This window comes from Hemiscyllium ocellatum, chromosome 9 (assembly GCF_020745735.1).
Source record: "Hemiscyllium ocellatum isolate sHemOce1 chromosome 9, sHemOce1.pat.X.cur, whole genome shotgun sequence".
Classification (NCBI taxonomy): domain Eukaryota; kingdom Metazoa; phylum Chordata; class Chondrichthyes; order Orectolobiformes; family Hemiscylliidae; genus Hemiscyllium; species Hemiscyllium ocellatum.
Window position 1 is genome coordinate 81,833,485 of NC_083409.1, and position 15,901 is coordinate 81,849,385.

The window sequence follows — 15,901 nt, forward strand, 5'->3', positions numbered from 1 at the left end:
AAAAACTTACTTCTTCTTTGAAATAGTTTATAGGTAAAGCGAAACAACTTTCTTTTCCCCAGTCTTTGGGAGCCGGTCGGTATTACAGGGGCAGTGAGGAACGGAAGATGGATAAGGCTGTGTCCCTAGCACTGACACAGAGAGAGAGAGAGAGAGAGATGAGGAGGTCTCAGACATGCGCAGCTGAGATGGGAAGTTGACGCACGATTTTGCTGTAAGAGGCTTTTCGCTGCTTTCCGCTTGGGAGCCGGAGCTTTCTCCTTTGGCTTGTCTCACGGGGACATCAGCACGCGGGCGGGAGTGGAGTGTCGGAGCAGACAGCAGCCAGGTGAGTGTGGCTTGTAGCCCTCCTGTACACCCTGAGTCTCTCCAAGTTGTTACTCCTTTTGTTCTTTATCAAGGCGTGGCATTGCCCGTTATTGATTGCATCACTTGTTGAACAATAACTGCAAAAGATGCACTCGCGGCACGTTGGGACCCTGACGCTCCACAAGGACTCATAGAAAAGTCTCTCAATGCTCCTTTTTACGACCAAGCGTTTCATTTTGGGACCATGTTGATAGTTGGGGAAACTTTTTTTTTGAGAAAGAGAACATGTTCCTCAGATTGTCTTAAAGTTCAGGGTTCTCGGAGTTGAACAAACTTTAATGAGGTTGTCGGGGCTAACCTTTAGTCCGAGTTAGTTATTTTTGGAATAACGTTATTGAAATGGTTGCAGGCCTACCCTGGATAGTTTCCAGTTGAGTGGAGCTGGGTTCGCCCTGCAACGTTTCCCTCGCAGCCCAGCCCTACTCTGGTGAATTTTCACCAGCCTCCCTTCAGAGGGGCAAGTTAGCGCCGAAGAAAATACTAACCCTTCCACATCGCCTTCAAAAAGAAAAACAACACATCTCGCTAAGGAAAACTTCTACGGCTTGGAAGTTGGAAGTGCAGGCAGGCAAGGAGAGAGGATAGAAAAACACATGGCAACTAATGAGGAAGTCTACCCAGCTCTTCAGCATGGGTTGTGAGCTGATGATTTCAGAGCGAGGAGCATTGATGCCTGGCGTAGCTGTTTTCAAGCTGGATATAGTGTTTCAGAACGTGAATAGAAGATGAGAACTAAGAGAGTCTGTGTCGCTCAGAGAGAAAAAAAACACCCCGCTTGCTGTCCTTTGCCTTCTACCCCAAGTTTGGTTTGTCCAATAATTTTTGATTGGATAGCAATTTGTTGCTTGGGTGATATGGGCGAATCAATTCCCGAGGAATCACAATCGTATCAGTCCACATTGGGTGAAGCTAACACTACAGGTCTGCGGAGTCTGAACAAATTTGACAAACTACCAATGTAAAAACAAAGTATTCTTGAAGTGCAATCGCACTTTCAATACCAGTGAAAACAGGAGAATGACAATGAGATAATGACTAAATAAATTTACAAGGATGTTGCCGGGGTTGGAAGGTTTGAGCTACAGGGAGAGACTATTTTCCCTAAAGCATCGGAGGCTGAGGAGTGATCTCATAGATGTTGATTAAAGTATGAGTGGCATGGATAGAGTAAATAGACACCCCTTTCCCCAGGGTGCGGAGTCCAAAATTACAGGGCATAGATATAAGGTGAGAGGGGAAAATTTAAAAGTGACTTAAGTGGCAACATTTTCATGCAGAGGCCATGAAAGTGCGTGGAAAGAGGCCATTCGGCCCATCGAGTCTGCACCTACCCACCGAAGAACATAACCCCGTATGGATTTTCTTGATAAACCATGGCTAACCACCACCTAACTTGCCCATCCCCTGTCCTGGAACAATTGTGTACGGAATTAGCTGTCATAGGAAGTGGTGGAGGCTAGTACAATTACAACATTTAAAAGGCATTTGGATGCATATATAAATAGAAAGGGTTGAGACGGATAAGGGTCAGATGCTGGCAAATGGGACTAGATTAATTTAGGATTGTGGGCGGCACAGTGGTTAGCACTGCTGCCTCACAGCGCCAGAGACCCGGGTTCAATTCCCGCCTCAGACAACTGACTGTGTGGAGTTTGCACATTCTCCCTGTGTCTGCGTGGGTTTCCTCCGGGTGCTCCGGTTTCCTCCCACAGTCCAAAGATGTGCGGGTCAGGTGAATTGGTCATGCTAAATTGCCCGTAGTGTTAGGGGTATGGGTGGGTTGCGCTTCGGCAGGTCGGTGTGGACTTGTTGGGCCGAAGGGCCTGTTTCCACACTGTAAGTAATCTAATCTAAACATAGAATGATATTTAGGACTTCGCACGTTTCTAAGACTCTATGCTATAAAATGTTTTTCAAAAACGTAGAATATACCATTTTAGAAGAGCTGATTTAGTTTTAACAAAATACTGTTTATTTGAAGATATTCCTTTAAATTTCAACTATTTTCAAAATTCTGTGAAAAGTTTCCTAATCTTTAAACGGAAAGTTCCCCTATTGTTTTGTACTTCAAATGCTCTCATTTTGTGATCAGTTAGACTATTACTTCATTCGTATTCTCAACTGTGCTTTTCTAAAATGTATTGTAGAGAACTCTAGCTTCATTTCTGTAAAATGCTGTTGATTTTTCTCTGCTCTATTGTGATAACACTAAATGTTTTTTTCTTTGAGTCTGTTTTTGAAAAGTAACTACAAGTTGCAACAATTCACAGACTTTTGGCTGCTGGAGAAAATCCAGGCATTATAACAGTAGGATGTTTTTCTGTTTTAATTTACTCCACTAATCTGAATTTGAAATTTCTTTGGTCCACATTACATGAGCAGCAAGAAGCCTCTAGTTACCTACTTTATATGTGAACACCCAGTGAATGAGTGTTAGCAAGCTATTTGGGATTACCATTATTAAACTTATTGCTGTTATGGACCAGCAGCAGCATATACACTGTCAGTGTTCCTGCTTCCCAGGCCAGTTGTTATGCCCAATCAATGCCCTAAGTAAGACAGACTCAACATAGAGCGGCACGGTGGCACAGTGGTTAGCACTGCTGCCTCACAGCGCCAGAGACCCGGGTTCAATTCCCGCCTCAGACAACTGACTGTGTGGAGTTTGCACATTCTCCCTGTGTCTGCGTGGGTTTCCTCCGGGTGCTCCGGTTTCCTCCCACAGTCCAAAGATGTGCGGGTCAGGTGAATTGGTCATGCTAAATTGCCCGTAGTTTTAGGGGGATGGGTGGGTTGCGCTTCGGCGGGTCGGTGTGGACTTGTTGGGCCGAAGGGCCTGTTTCCACACTGTAAGTAATATAATGCATAATCTAATCAGATATCTGGTCGGGATGGACGAGTTGGACCTAAGGATCTGTTTCCGTGCTCTACATCTGACTCTAAATACTGAAAGAAATGCATATCAGGCTGAGAAAATGATTGGCTATGTTAGCCACTAATTGTCCCCACTAGTAGCTATTCATTCCTCCTGACAGTTTGTTGTTTAATCCTTTGTCCAACTGTTATTCTCTTTCTTTGGACTCTACCTCCATTTATTGTTTATTCCTTACCCTCCCCTGCCACCATATCTTCTGCATAAGAAAAACTATTTTTTCCTAGCTACCATCAGTTCTGAGGAAGGGTCACTGGACCCAAAATGTTAACTCTGATTTCTCACCACAGATGCTGCCAGACCTACTGAACATTTCCAGCAATTTCTATTAATGATAGTGGAATTTGTTATATTCACCTAAAATGGAACCTTGATTTAAAGTCTATTCTGGAATGTGCCATTGCAAAGAAGGTTTGAGAGAGATGCAGTGGTTTTTATTGAGGTTTTCCCAGGCAGCTTTGTGATCTTTGTGCTGTACGGGCTGTTCCCCAGGATGAACACTGAGACCAACATTAACTGCGCCTGGAAGACCATCAACTTGGTGAAAAAGGCTCTTTGGTACTCAAAACCTGCTGATCTTCCAGTGTCGAGAGTGTAGTGCTGGAAAAGCACAGCAGGTCAGGCAGTATCCGAGGAGCAGGGGAATTGATGTTTTGGGCATAAGCCCTTCCAGAGATCTTCCGGTGCACAGAGTTGTGCTCAGTTGTGTGTTGCAGACTGACATATTCCACAGTCCAGGTCTACGTGCTGAAGGACAGATTAAAGCTTGGGGCAGTGGGGAAAGACCGCAGCCCAAGTTCATTCAGCTAAAGTACAATGATGGACTGTTAAATTTCAAGATTCCCTCATTGCCTTAATGTGAATTTAAATAGTTTTCTTGCATGATAAGAAAATGTCTTTGTTGCAGTTGGATTGAAGCTCTAAAGAGGAAACTTAAATTCTACCGTATTTTCTACAAGATTCACAGGGAGCTGTTTTGGAACTTTTATGCTTAAATATACTTTCTTCATAAATTATCTGTTTGCAACAAAAATGTCTGTTTTGAAATACAGTATCTCCTTGCAGCATTTGTGTGATAAGGCACTGAAATGTCCGTTTAGATTAGATGCTCAAACCTTGCTGTGTGATTTCTGACTCAAGTGGGAATGTTACCAACTGGGGCACATCTGTGAGGAACTTTTTTTTAACTTGATCACGATGAGTAATATTGGTGTTGTCATGATGATAAAATTGCATGGTCAGATCAAGAATTAAAATTGAGTCTTGGCATATCTTTGCTATTTGGTATTTTCTGGTTCTGATTGCTAAATAGAATTATTTGGAATTATCAGCACAGAACAGATTGACAGGCCATAATTGATTTGTGCTGGTTTTTGTGCTCCAATTAGCCTCTTCCTATCCATCCCTTTGTTGCTCCTCCTAATATTCTTTATTTTCATTCTCTCCTACATACGTCAATCCCCTCTGTATCAATGTGATAGAGGGTTCCATGTTGTCACAACTCTTGGTCAAGACAGTCCTCCTAAATTTTTCATTTTGATTTTGTTATTGGCTACCTTATGTTTATGATCCTCTTTTCTGGACTCATGCCCACTGTATTGTGCCACTCGACAATTTTATCAAGCTGTGATCAGGTTTCCTCAGTTTTCAAGAGTAATATCTGCACCACAGCTCCTGTATTAACATTGCTGTAACTGACAGTAATATGCATATGGGTGAACAGCAGACGTTTTGAAAACCAATGCATAGAAAGTATAATCCTGTGGGTCTCCTGAGTCAGGAGGCATGGCCAAGTGGATTATTTGAAGAAGAAAACCTGGACAGTTAGGCCTGTATCTACTAGAGTTTAGAAGAATAGGATGTGATCTTAATGAAACATGTAAGACCCTGAGCGAGCTTGACAGGTTGGATGCCGAAAGGATGTTTCCCCTCTAGACTAAAACTACAGGACACAATTTCCAAATAGGTCAGCTTGCATTTAAGAGGAGATATTGTGGAGATTTTGATTCATTAATCTGTGGAATCCTCCCTCCCCGCTGCCACCAATAATATTGGAGGCTGGGCATTGAATGTCTTCATAGCAGATTTGGGTAAATCCTTGATTAACAAGGAAGGCAGAGTGGGTAGACAGGAAAGTAGAGGCCATAGGTCAGTCATGATCTTATCAAAGGTGTGGAGGAAGCTTGAGGGGACGAGTGGCCTTACCCCTATTTTTGCCTAAGCTAGACTGAATAGCTAAAATACAACAGACTCCTCTTGGCAAGGAGGTAGGTATAGGTCATTAGAGAACTGAGGAGTAAATCTAGCAGCGCTGGACACAAAAACTAAGTGATGGGCCAAAAGTGCAAGTGGTCCGAATTTGGAGTTGTTGGGCAGTGGTAAGATTAAGAAATGAATTGACAGGAAGGGTGAGGCTATACTTCTTGTAATTGGAGATAAAGCCAGAGGAAAGGGAAGATCAAAATGATAACGAAGTATAGGTAATAACAGTAGCTTATGTAGCTATGGTGCTATGGAACAATGATTCGACAAAAGAATAGGGTGAAAGAGAGCTACCTCAGTGGAGAGGTGGGCAGATGTGATGAGAAGACGGTCTATAGTTGATGTTCATGTGTATGACAGACTTTCTGTAGTTCGCCGAGAACCTAAGTGCTTCATTGCTGCATCAGCAATTATGTGCTGATTGTGAGGATAGAAAGGTGGTGTTGTTGGTTGAAACATGACAAGGAGACATGTGGGTGTGGCAATTGACAGGAGCAAATTGGAAACAACAGACATAAATACTGAGCAAATTATCTATGGGGAAGATTGGCTATTACAGTAATCCTATTCATTTCTCTATCTCATTTAGTTTACTGAAAGTTTATTAATGTAAAGGCATGAATAAGAGAAAATTGGCTAAGTACTTCAGGAGAGTTGATATCTTGTTGCAATTGTGTATAGGGTTTCATCTATTATATTAAGTCGGTTCTGCTATAACATGTGTGTCTTCAATGTGAATTGGATTTAGCATAATTGAAGAATCGAGACAATTATCTGTAAAATGTGAACTTTCCTTACCTGTATTGGCTATAACGCGATTTCAGCCCTATTTCATTAAATGGTGCTGCTACTGCGTGGTTTTCTTAAACAATGTCCCATTCTCATGCAATCGCATTATATCAAACTGACTGGATATATTTTGACAGATTACTTTGAGTATTATCGATACTATGCTATTGTCATGTAGCCTGTCAACTTAAAGTTAGTTTAAAAAAAATCTTGATGGCTGTCTATATATAAAATATCATTTGGTGTACAAACACATGTCTTTCTGATCAAGTTTGAAAATGCGGGTCAAATTGAAAATCTTTCCATTTATAAGTCAAGGGTGGTGAATTGGAAGAGGTCTTATCTCAAAGGTTCGATTGATACTGGATAATTTAGATGTGTTAGGATAGCTGTTTTATTGATAAATAATTTGTAATATGTGCAGAAGGACTGAATTGCTAACGATATTTAAAGACTCTTCTGAGATCCTTGCACTGCAGGGTATCAATGTAATTGCTCAGATGGTGTTAATAGGATTTTGATGTCTTTTGAATTGGTTCCGAGAATTAGTATCGAGGTAGATGAATGCCAAAATATATTTGACAGTGATACATGTAGCTGCAACCACCTTAAACAGTTTCAGTAGATAATCTTATTATTTACACCCTCCCATAATCTTCATTTTGGTGTATTTTTATCAACCCTGAATCAGATTTATTAAGAATAATCTATTAAGTTCTTTATTGAAAAACCTCATGGTTTTTAGTTTTGCTACCTCTCATTTATCACCTATTTTGATTCCAAAAAAAATGTTCCTCCATCATTTCCTCTGTATTTTATCTTACATTTGTTTCTTTTGTACTGAAACTCTGCATGTGACAGATGGGCTTACTTCTGATATAATTTATGTAAACCTTTCTTAGCTCTAACTAATTCTTTCATGTACTTCCTCAATCTTTCCGAGAGCGAGAACTACATGATAGTCAATTGTTAATTCCTGTTGTGTCCTTCTCTTCGCTTATATGGTCAACTGTGAAGTCCTTGTCTGAAGTTTTGCTAATTGAATAACACAAGAACAAGATTGCATTGGAGTAGGGCTCCTGAGTTGGAACTTATCAGCTCCGACCAGTTTTTTTTTCCATTTTCTTTTCTTCTTTTTCTCTCTTCTTGTGTTTTTTTTCTCTTTATACATTCACTCCCCTCTTGTCCTGAGTTTGGATAGCATCAGTGGCAGGAATGGTCTAGCATGGAGGAGAGTGGGCCTAGCATGGACCTCGAGTGAACCCCTACTTACTTTTCTGGGGCAAGCATAGGACCTGGCATTGGAATTGGTGGCTGCTACATCAGAGTTTCATAGAATCCCTACAGTGTGGAAACAGGACCTTTGGCCCAACAAGTCCGCACTGACCCCCTGAAGAGTAACCCACCCAGACCCATTGCCCTACCCTACTATCCTATGTTTACCCCTGAATAATGCACCTAACTACACATCTCTGAACTCTATTGGCAAATTAGCATGGCAGATTTACCTAACCTGCACATTTTTGGATTGAGGGAGGAAAGTGGAGCACCCGGAGAAAACCCACACAGACATGGGGAGAATGTGCAAACTCCACACCATCATCCAAGGCTGGAATCAAACCTGGTTGATGTTGGTAAGGTAGGCCCAGTGGTGAAAGATGGTGCTGGAGGTTTGGTGACTTCATTGTTCATTGGATACAGTGCTGGCGGCAGCAAAGCGGTGGCATCTCAGCAACATCAAGGTCGGTCCAGCAGTGAGAGACGCGACTGCGATGTTGGTTGGTCTCGTACAGGCAGTGACGGAGGAATATTGGCCTAGCAGTGAAAGATGGCGCCTCCGGATCGCCAACTTAGAGTAAGGTCTTACAGATGGCAGCGAGGAGGGAGGGATGGCAGCACAGGTGGTGTTCATAGTGATTAAAATAGGTTAGGACTGATGGATTCTTTTTAACCTCTATCCTTTTTTCTTTTCCCTTTATTCTTAAATTATTTAAAGGCACTGAATCATGGCAACAAATGAAAGGACTGTCTGTGTTTTATTGTATTCTTACTGTAAAATCCATATGATGATAAAATCATTCATTCATCTGTTTTGATCCGTATCATAGAACAATACAGCACAGAACAGGCCCTTCGGCCCACGATGTTGTGCCGAACATTTGTCCTAGCTTAAGCACCTATCCATGTACCTATCCAATTGCTGCTTAAAGGTCACCAATGATTCTGACTCTGCCACTCCCACAGGCAGCGCATTCCATGCCGCCACCACACTCTGGGTAAAGAACCTACCCCTGACATCCCCCCCATACCTTCCACCCTTCATCTTAAATTTATGTCCCCTTGTAACATTCTGTTGTACCCGGGGAAAAAGTCTCTGACTGTCTACTCTTTCTATTCCCCTGATCATCTTTTAAACCTCTATCAAGTCACCCCTCATCCTTCGCCGTTCCAATGAGAAAAAGCCTAGCACTCTCATCCTATCCTCGTACGACTTATTCTCCATTCCAGGCAACATCCTGGTAAATCTCCTCTGCACCCTCTCCAAAGCTTTCACATGTTTCCTAAAATGAGGCGACCAGAACTGCACACAGTAAAAAGGCACAGTATCAAAGTTGCCCTCTTCCTTATTGCTACTGCTTGCCTCCAGCTCTGCCTGCAATCCTACTTTTGAGTTCCTAACGTTTCCATGATTGTACTGCATTTATTTTTCCATGTTTTGAAGAACCTTGAGTGATTTTTCTGCTATAAAAATAAATTAGATTAGATTCCCTACAGTATGGAAACAGACCCTTCAGCCCAACATGTCCACGCTGATCCTCCAAAGAGTAACCCACCCAGACCCCTTCCCCTGCCCTATATTTACCCCTGACTAATGCACCTAACACTATGGGCAATTTAGCATGGCCAATTCACCTGACCAGCACTCATTGGATTGCGGGAGCACTCGGAGAAAACCTACGCAAACACGGGGAGAATGTACGAGCTCCACACAGACAGTCTGAGCCATTGTGCCGCCCCAATTAGTTTCTGTGGTTACATAACATTTTCTTAAATCTGGATGAATCCCAATTCTGAGATGTGTTTTGAATACATGGCATGGTGGCTCAGTATTTAGCATTGCTCCCTCACAGGGACCCAGGTTCAACCCAGGTGACTCTGGAGTTTACACGTTCTTCCCATGTCTGTATGGGTTTCCTCCCACAGTCCAAAGATGTGCGGGTAAGTGAATTGGCCATGCTCAATCGCCCATTGTGTCTCGGGATGTAGAGGTTAGGTGCATTGGTCATGGGAGGTGTGGGGTTATCGGGTAAGGGGATGGGTGGAGTGCTCTTCGGAGGGTCGGTGTGGACTTGGTTGGCTGGATGGCCTGTTTCCATATTACGAATTCTATGGTCTGTTATACCTTAAAATCTTATTTGTTACATTGTATCTGGTAAATAGACAATTTGAATTGGAATGGTAAATTGACTTGTGAAAATTGCAACAATCATTCCTTTATGAACTCACATTGGCAATCAAATGAGGATGATTCTGTCAGTTGGCAAGGTGATGTTGGTTGATAGATGATTTTATTAATCAACAATTCAGAGATGTTATTGCATATTTCTAGATTTGGTGGGACTTGAGCCTGGGTCTCTTAGTTTAGAGGTAGCTACACTACCATGGTGCCACTAATGCCTAATGTGATGGCCTAAATGCTATATTTTCAAATTTATTTTACCAATAGTGGAGGGGAGGGGGAACAAAACTCAACTTGTCACTGCTATTTGATTTAACAAATCTGATGTTGGCCATCTCATTCAGAAGCAAGGTAAATTTGGGTTGTGTGGTAAAGTTTGGTTGTGTGGCACTGTTAGTTCAGTATTTGGGGGATTAAAATATTTGTGCTGTGCTGTCAGACATGGCTTCCAACTTCAGGTTTTCACAAAGCTTTTTGGTCATCAGGCCTGATTTGGCCCTCCGATCCAGGGTTAAACTAAGACATATAAACATACAAATTAGGAGCAGCACAATGCCATTCAGCGCCTTGAGCTTGATTCACCATTCATTAAAATCATGGCTGTTCTCAAAGCTGCATTCTCATCCAGCCCTGATATTAACCCTTAACAAGAATCTAACCATCCCTGCATTAAAAGTATTCATGGTCTCTACTTCCACTGCCTTTTTTCAGGAAGTAAGTTCCAAAGATTCTCAGTCATCTGAGATAGATAGATAGAATTTTTTGCCTCATCTCTTTTATAATTGGATGGCACTTATTTTAAGGCAGTGCCCCCCTCATTCTGGGTTTACCCATGAGGAATTGTCCTCCCCACATCTGCCTCGTCAAGACCCCTCAGGGATGTTATATTGCAATCAATTCACCCCTTAATCTTTTACGCATCAGCAGATACAAGCTGTACCTGGAGCCTTTCTTCTTAGATGACAACTCCCCCCTCCCCATTCCAATATTAGTTTTCCTGAGTGGCCTCTAACACCTCTGCATCCTTACTTAAGGAAGGTGTTCAATATTGTGCACAGTATGCCAGATGTGGTCACACCAATGGCTTGTATCACTGAACACAAACTCCCTATTTATGTATTTGATTCTGCTTGTGATAAATAATAACATTTAGTTTTGTTAATTACTTGCTGTACCTGCATACTAACCTTTTGCGCTTCATGCATGAGGACACCCAGATCCCCCTACAAATCAGAGCTCTTCAATCTCTTACCATTTAGGTAATGTTTTTATTCTTCTGTCAAAATGGTCAATTCATACATTCCCACATTAATACGCCTCTTACCACATCTTCTGCTGGACACACAGTCTATCTATGTAGCTTTCTTATTTTCTCTTTACAATGTACTTTCCTAACCTTTTTGTATTGTCAGCAAACTTAGCAACTATTTTCTGTCCCTTCATTTAAGTAACTTAAATTGTAAACAGTTGAGGCCTGTAGTTTATTTAAGTTAAATCACTTGTGCAACATTGAATGTTATTGTTTTAAAGACATTTGCGGGAGCTGTGAAAAAAGCTGTATGCCGCAAACAGTTGAGTGCAGCTGAGAGTGTGGGTGGACAGTATTCGCTTTGTACAGCTGAGCAAGATTAGAACGTGGAAAAACATAGGCAGTAACAGCTTGACAAAGCCAGCGGTCTGTGAAAAGCTGCAACTGTGCCTGTGAGTAAATGTTAGAGTGCACTTTCCAGAATCTACAGGAGTGCCATCTCAATTGATAGTCTGTGATGGAATGGATTTTGAGAGACAGCTCTTGAACTTGGTCTTCAACAGTGAAGAATTTGACTCCTTTGAAAAGTTTTTGAGATTTTGTTGATGCACAGTGTTGCTAATGTCTGGAGCACGAGAAATCCATGGAATCTCTTTACCACTTTGCGATTTAATATGCTCCATTGGCTATTTGACAGTGTTATTCATGTTTATCACCGATTTAATTGTAATTGGATGTTAATCTTTGTTATATATTGTAAGTTGTACGTCCAACTTTGTAAAGTTTATTGATTTCTTTAAACCATGAAATCTTGTGGATTTATTCTCTCAGTAAGTACCTAGGATCTCACATTTTGTCTGCTTCAAAAAACGTTACTGCCCCTAGCCAGATTGTAAAATAAATTTGGTGGACTGATCCAGGGTCATGACAATTTTAAGAGCACCCGTATTTCCAAAGCCAGCAGCTTGGTTTTATTTCTAGACTGTCGGTGAGCTTTTGTGCCATGCTGACTTCATTATAATGAAACCCTTGGCCCTCAATTACGGTGTGGTTTGTAACCATGTCCTAAAAATTTATCTTTAATGCAATGAATATTTATTTCTGGCTTATAATGTTGCATTTGAAACTAATGAGTGTAACAAGTTATTGTGACCTGCTTGCAACCCATGAAAGGGAACACCTGATTCAACCTATTATGCCAAAAGCATTAGTGCACATGACAGGACAGAGAATTATAGCTTTCACGTATTTTATTTCCTGACAGTGGCATGTGCTGTTTTAACATTTTATTTTGTTGAAGGAATTAAAATTGTATACATGTAGTCTAACTGTGTCCCTTGCTTTCTTTCTCTCTGTGTCTCTCTCTCTCTCTGTCTCTCTCTCTCACCTGCATTGTATATTTAATTGGTCTTGATGTTACTGCATGTACATCTAGCCCATACTAACAGATTTAACAGGTTTAGCTTTGGAAGTGAAAACTGAAGACCATGTGCAATGAGGATACTCCCTTTTTGTGTTATGAATAACTATCAGTACTTGTGTGTCATTTTGTTTGATATGTATCCTGTAATGTTGGTGCAGAAGACCCACCTTTCCACCTTTTTCTCTGGCTTGTAAGCCATGCGTAATGTTTGTTTGTACAGCACCTTGTTGGAAGTTGTGGAGTTGGGCTAGCTAGTTTGGACCTTGTTTTCAACTGCTTTAAGGATGCTTGCCTCCTGAATTAATGCTTTATATTGAGCTGTGTTTTGCTTGTTTAGTTTGTGGATGAGAGCTTTTATTCAGTTTATCATAAACTCTGCTCCTGAAAATAGGGATCTGATCTTTGAGCAACAAAGATTTATACGAGAAAATAGCTCGAATAAACAACTCGGAAAATGTACTAACTTTAGTTATGATTCCAAGTAAAATTAGGCTATGATTGTAGCAATATTGAGTTTTAAAATCTGATTGTCATACCTAAGACCATTGCACGAAAATGCTTTTTAAAAAAGTGAATGAATTCTGACCTGACATGGCTGCTGTGATTCCTGACCACAAATTGAGAGAGGTCCAGGGAACCCATTTAAGATAAACCAAACCAGCTGCGTTGAGGTCACACTTTTGGCGAAAGCCTGAAACCAGCCAACTGTGTCAGCACTATGTGCTTAAAAAAAATTGTTACAACCAACCAAGAGAGAGTTAATGAAAGGGAATTGATTTCCCCATTCTTCACCTTGTCATAATAAAATACTTGATAAGTATCTAGCACTGAGACCATTTATTGCATGGCATTCATTGATTTTGCTGCTATGGTAGGATATAGTTTAACAGTACTTGTGTTATGTTCCTTTCCTGAGGTTTCGCATACGAGATGCAATTTACACATACCAACTTCTGTAAACAGTTAAAGTTTAATAAAGCTTGTCCAAGCTGGGTAACCCCTCTGATACTCTTTGCGAGGGCACAAATTCGAGTCAGAGAGATGCCGAACAAACAAAATATACCCCTTTTATACAAGACTATTGGCAATGCTACAGCTGTTCTGGCCACTCCCCCATAGTCACATGCCACTCAAGACAACCCCTAGTTACTCTCAGTCATATGTTACCCCAGAGAATGGTAGGATGAGATCATCCTCCGAGATAATGCCAATGTCCTAATCCTGGGCAGTCGTCATGCAGATGATTTCCTGCCTCAGTGATTCCCCAAGACAATGCAGTTGTGACATACCTCTGGCCAGAAAGCATTTCTGGATGGATGAGATTGAATTATAGTTTAACTTGACAATAGCAAGGGAGTAATAGCAAATCTGAAAATGTGTTGCTGGAAAAGCGCAGCAGGTCAGGCAGCATCCAAGGAGCAGGAGAATCGATGATTCGGGCATATTCCCTTCATCAGGAATGCAAATGACTGTCTGGATGAATTGTAAATTACAGTGGATAGTCATCACATTCTATATGCTTTTTAAAAGACAATGTCATCCCCACCCACCTCCAGAATGTTCCATTTTGCAGTCTAACTCTTTAATATTACGTTAATGTCCGGAAACACATTCCCAGTTAATCTTTTAACTGAACACTTGTATACAGGAGTTGATGTGCAAACATAGCATTGTGTGGCTGGTTGGTTTAACTGGTGTGTGCTGCAAATAAAATGTATGTAGTCTGCCTTGACCTAAAAACTAATGAGCATGACTATATGGTGGGGAAATGTGATATTTTATCCCAACTGAAATTTAGAAGAATAATTTATTTGAGATTTAACATTAGTTACTTGAGTGATAGGAATGTCACTGTAACTATTTTTAAAAAGGTTTTAGTAGATTAATGCTTTTCATGTAGTTTGTACGTTCTCCTTTATTTCCATTTCTTATATTGTCATAGCTGGAGAATATGGTCAGATGGCCTCTCTACAGACTTCTCCCTAGTCTAACCTTTTGGAATGTGTGCTTATGGCAGAGTGAGACTTTAGTTTGCTCCTAATAAATAAAAGTTATCTCTGCTTAGCAACCAACCAGATGGCTGAATCTTTTAGGATGCTCTCATGAAGACCCATGCACATTAACTTTCCTCTTTTTTGACATCTTGTGGTTAGGAGAAACAAAATCTCTGGTTCCCCGCATCTTTTCCAATTAAATAGAAAACGCAAGTTTCAGATGAGAGCTGGACATGCACCTATAGTTGTGAAGTTTATAAATGCATTTCAGGGGAAGATGGATAAGCACAAAGGAGAAGATAAATATGCTATGGTAGGGAAAACGGTGGGAGAAGCTCATGTGGATTGCACAGCATCACCAAGGACCAGTTGACGTGCTTGACCTGTTTGTATGCTGTGTGTTCTATGCTGTTATCCAAAATAGTAGTGAGCATTTAAGTAAATAGCTTTATGATGTTTCATTCTGTCTTATTTAAAGTAAAAAGTGTGACTTTCCACTTGGTAAAAATCATTTTATGTTGGTGAATAAATGATAACTGGTAGGTTACTTGGACATAAAATAGGGGAGGCAATGGCTTAGTGATATTATCACTGGACTGTCACCCCATGACACCCAGGAATGTTAAAGGGACCCAGGTTTGACTCCTGCCATGGCAAAAATTGGAATTTGAAACCAATTTGAAAAAAAAAATTCTGGAATTAAGTGTCTAATGATAACCATGAACTGTATTGGTTGCCAGAAAACCCATCTGATTCACTAATGTCCTTTCCTAAAGGAAACTGCCTTCCTTCCCTGGTCTGACTACATGTGACTCCAGACCCACAGCAATGTGATTGACTCTTAACTATTAGGGATGCTGGCCTGGCCAGTGATGCCATCCAACAGTGAATAAACAAAAAAAAGCACACTGCTGAGCATGTAAGTTTGTCAAAGCTAGCTTTTCAGGATTGAAAATAGACAGCTCATTTCTGTTGGTTATTTGATAAGTCCTTGCTGCAACAAGTGAAGAGGATACTCCAAACAAATACCTCACTGCACTTTGTGTATTTGTTATAACACTGAGTTAAACAGTTCTTTGTCGAGGTTTTAGGTAGTCCATAACCACAAAGCTGCAAAAATAAAACTTTTATTAATAGCTTCCATCTTGCTGGGAAAGCTTCAGGCCAGTCTGAATGCATAACTGTCAACTGAAAACTCAGTTTAAATTTTGATTGCTGTGACAAATTTCACTGCAGCAAACCACAACATTGTAAATAAAACAACCTGCCATATTTTTAAAGTCACCCTGCCCTATCTCCCAATGTTAACAGTTCTCAAAAATAAATCCAGGATCTGGATCTGAACTGTATTTGAATAATTTTTTTCCTTAATACAAGATAATGAAAAAAGAAATCTTTGAACAATAAAGATGCTGTTTGGTTT

General features: G+C 40.8%; 1 protein-coding gene across 2 annotated transcripts in view; it reads left to right on the forward strand.

Moving 5' to 3' along the window:
* The first annotated feature begins 210 nt into the window (after positions 1 to 210).
* LOC132819124 (elongation of very long chain fatty acids protein 4-like) overlaps positions 211 to 15,901 on the forward strand; it is a 60,916-nt gene continuing 45,225 nt past the window's right edge. For both annotated transcript variants that reach the window (XM_060830516.1, XM_060830518.1), the window contains exon 1: positions 211 to 328. The gene's annotated coding sequence lies outside the window, so the exon portion shown is untranslated. The remainder of the gene's footprint in view (positions 329 to 15,901) is intronic.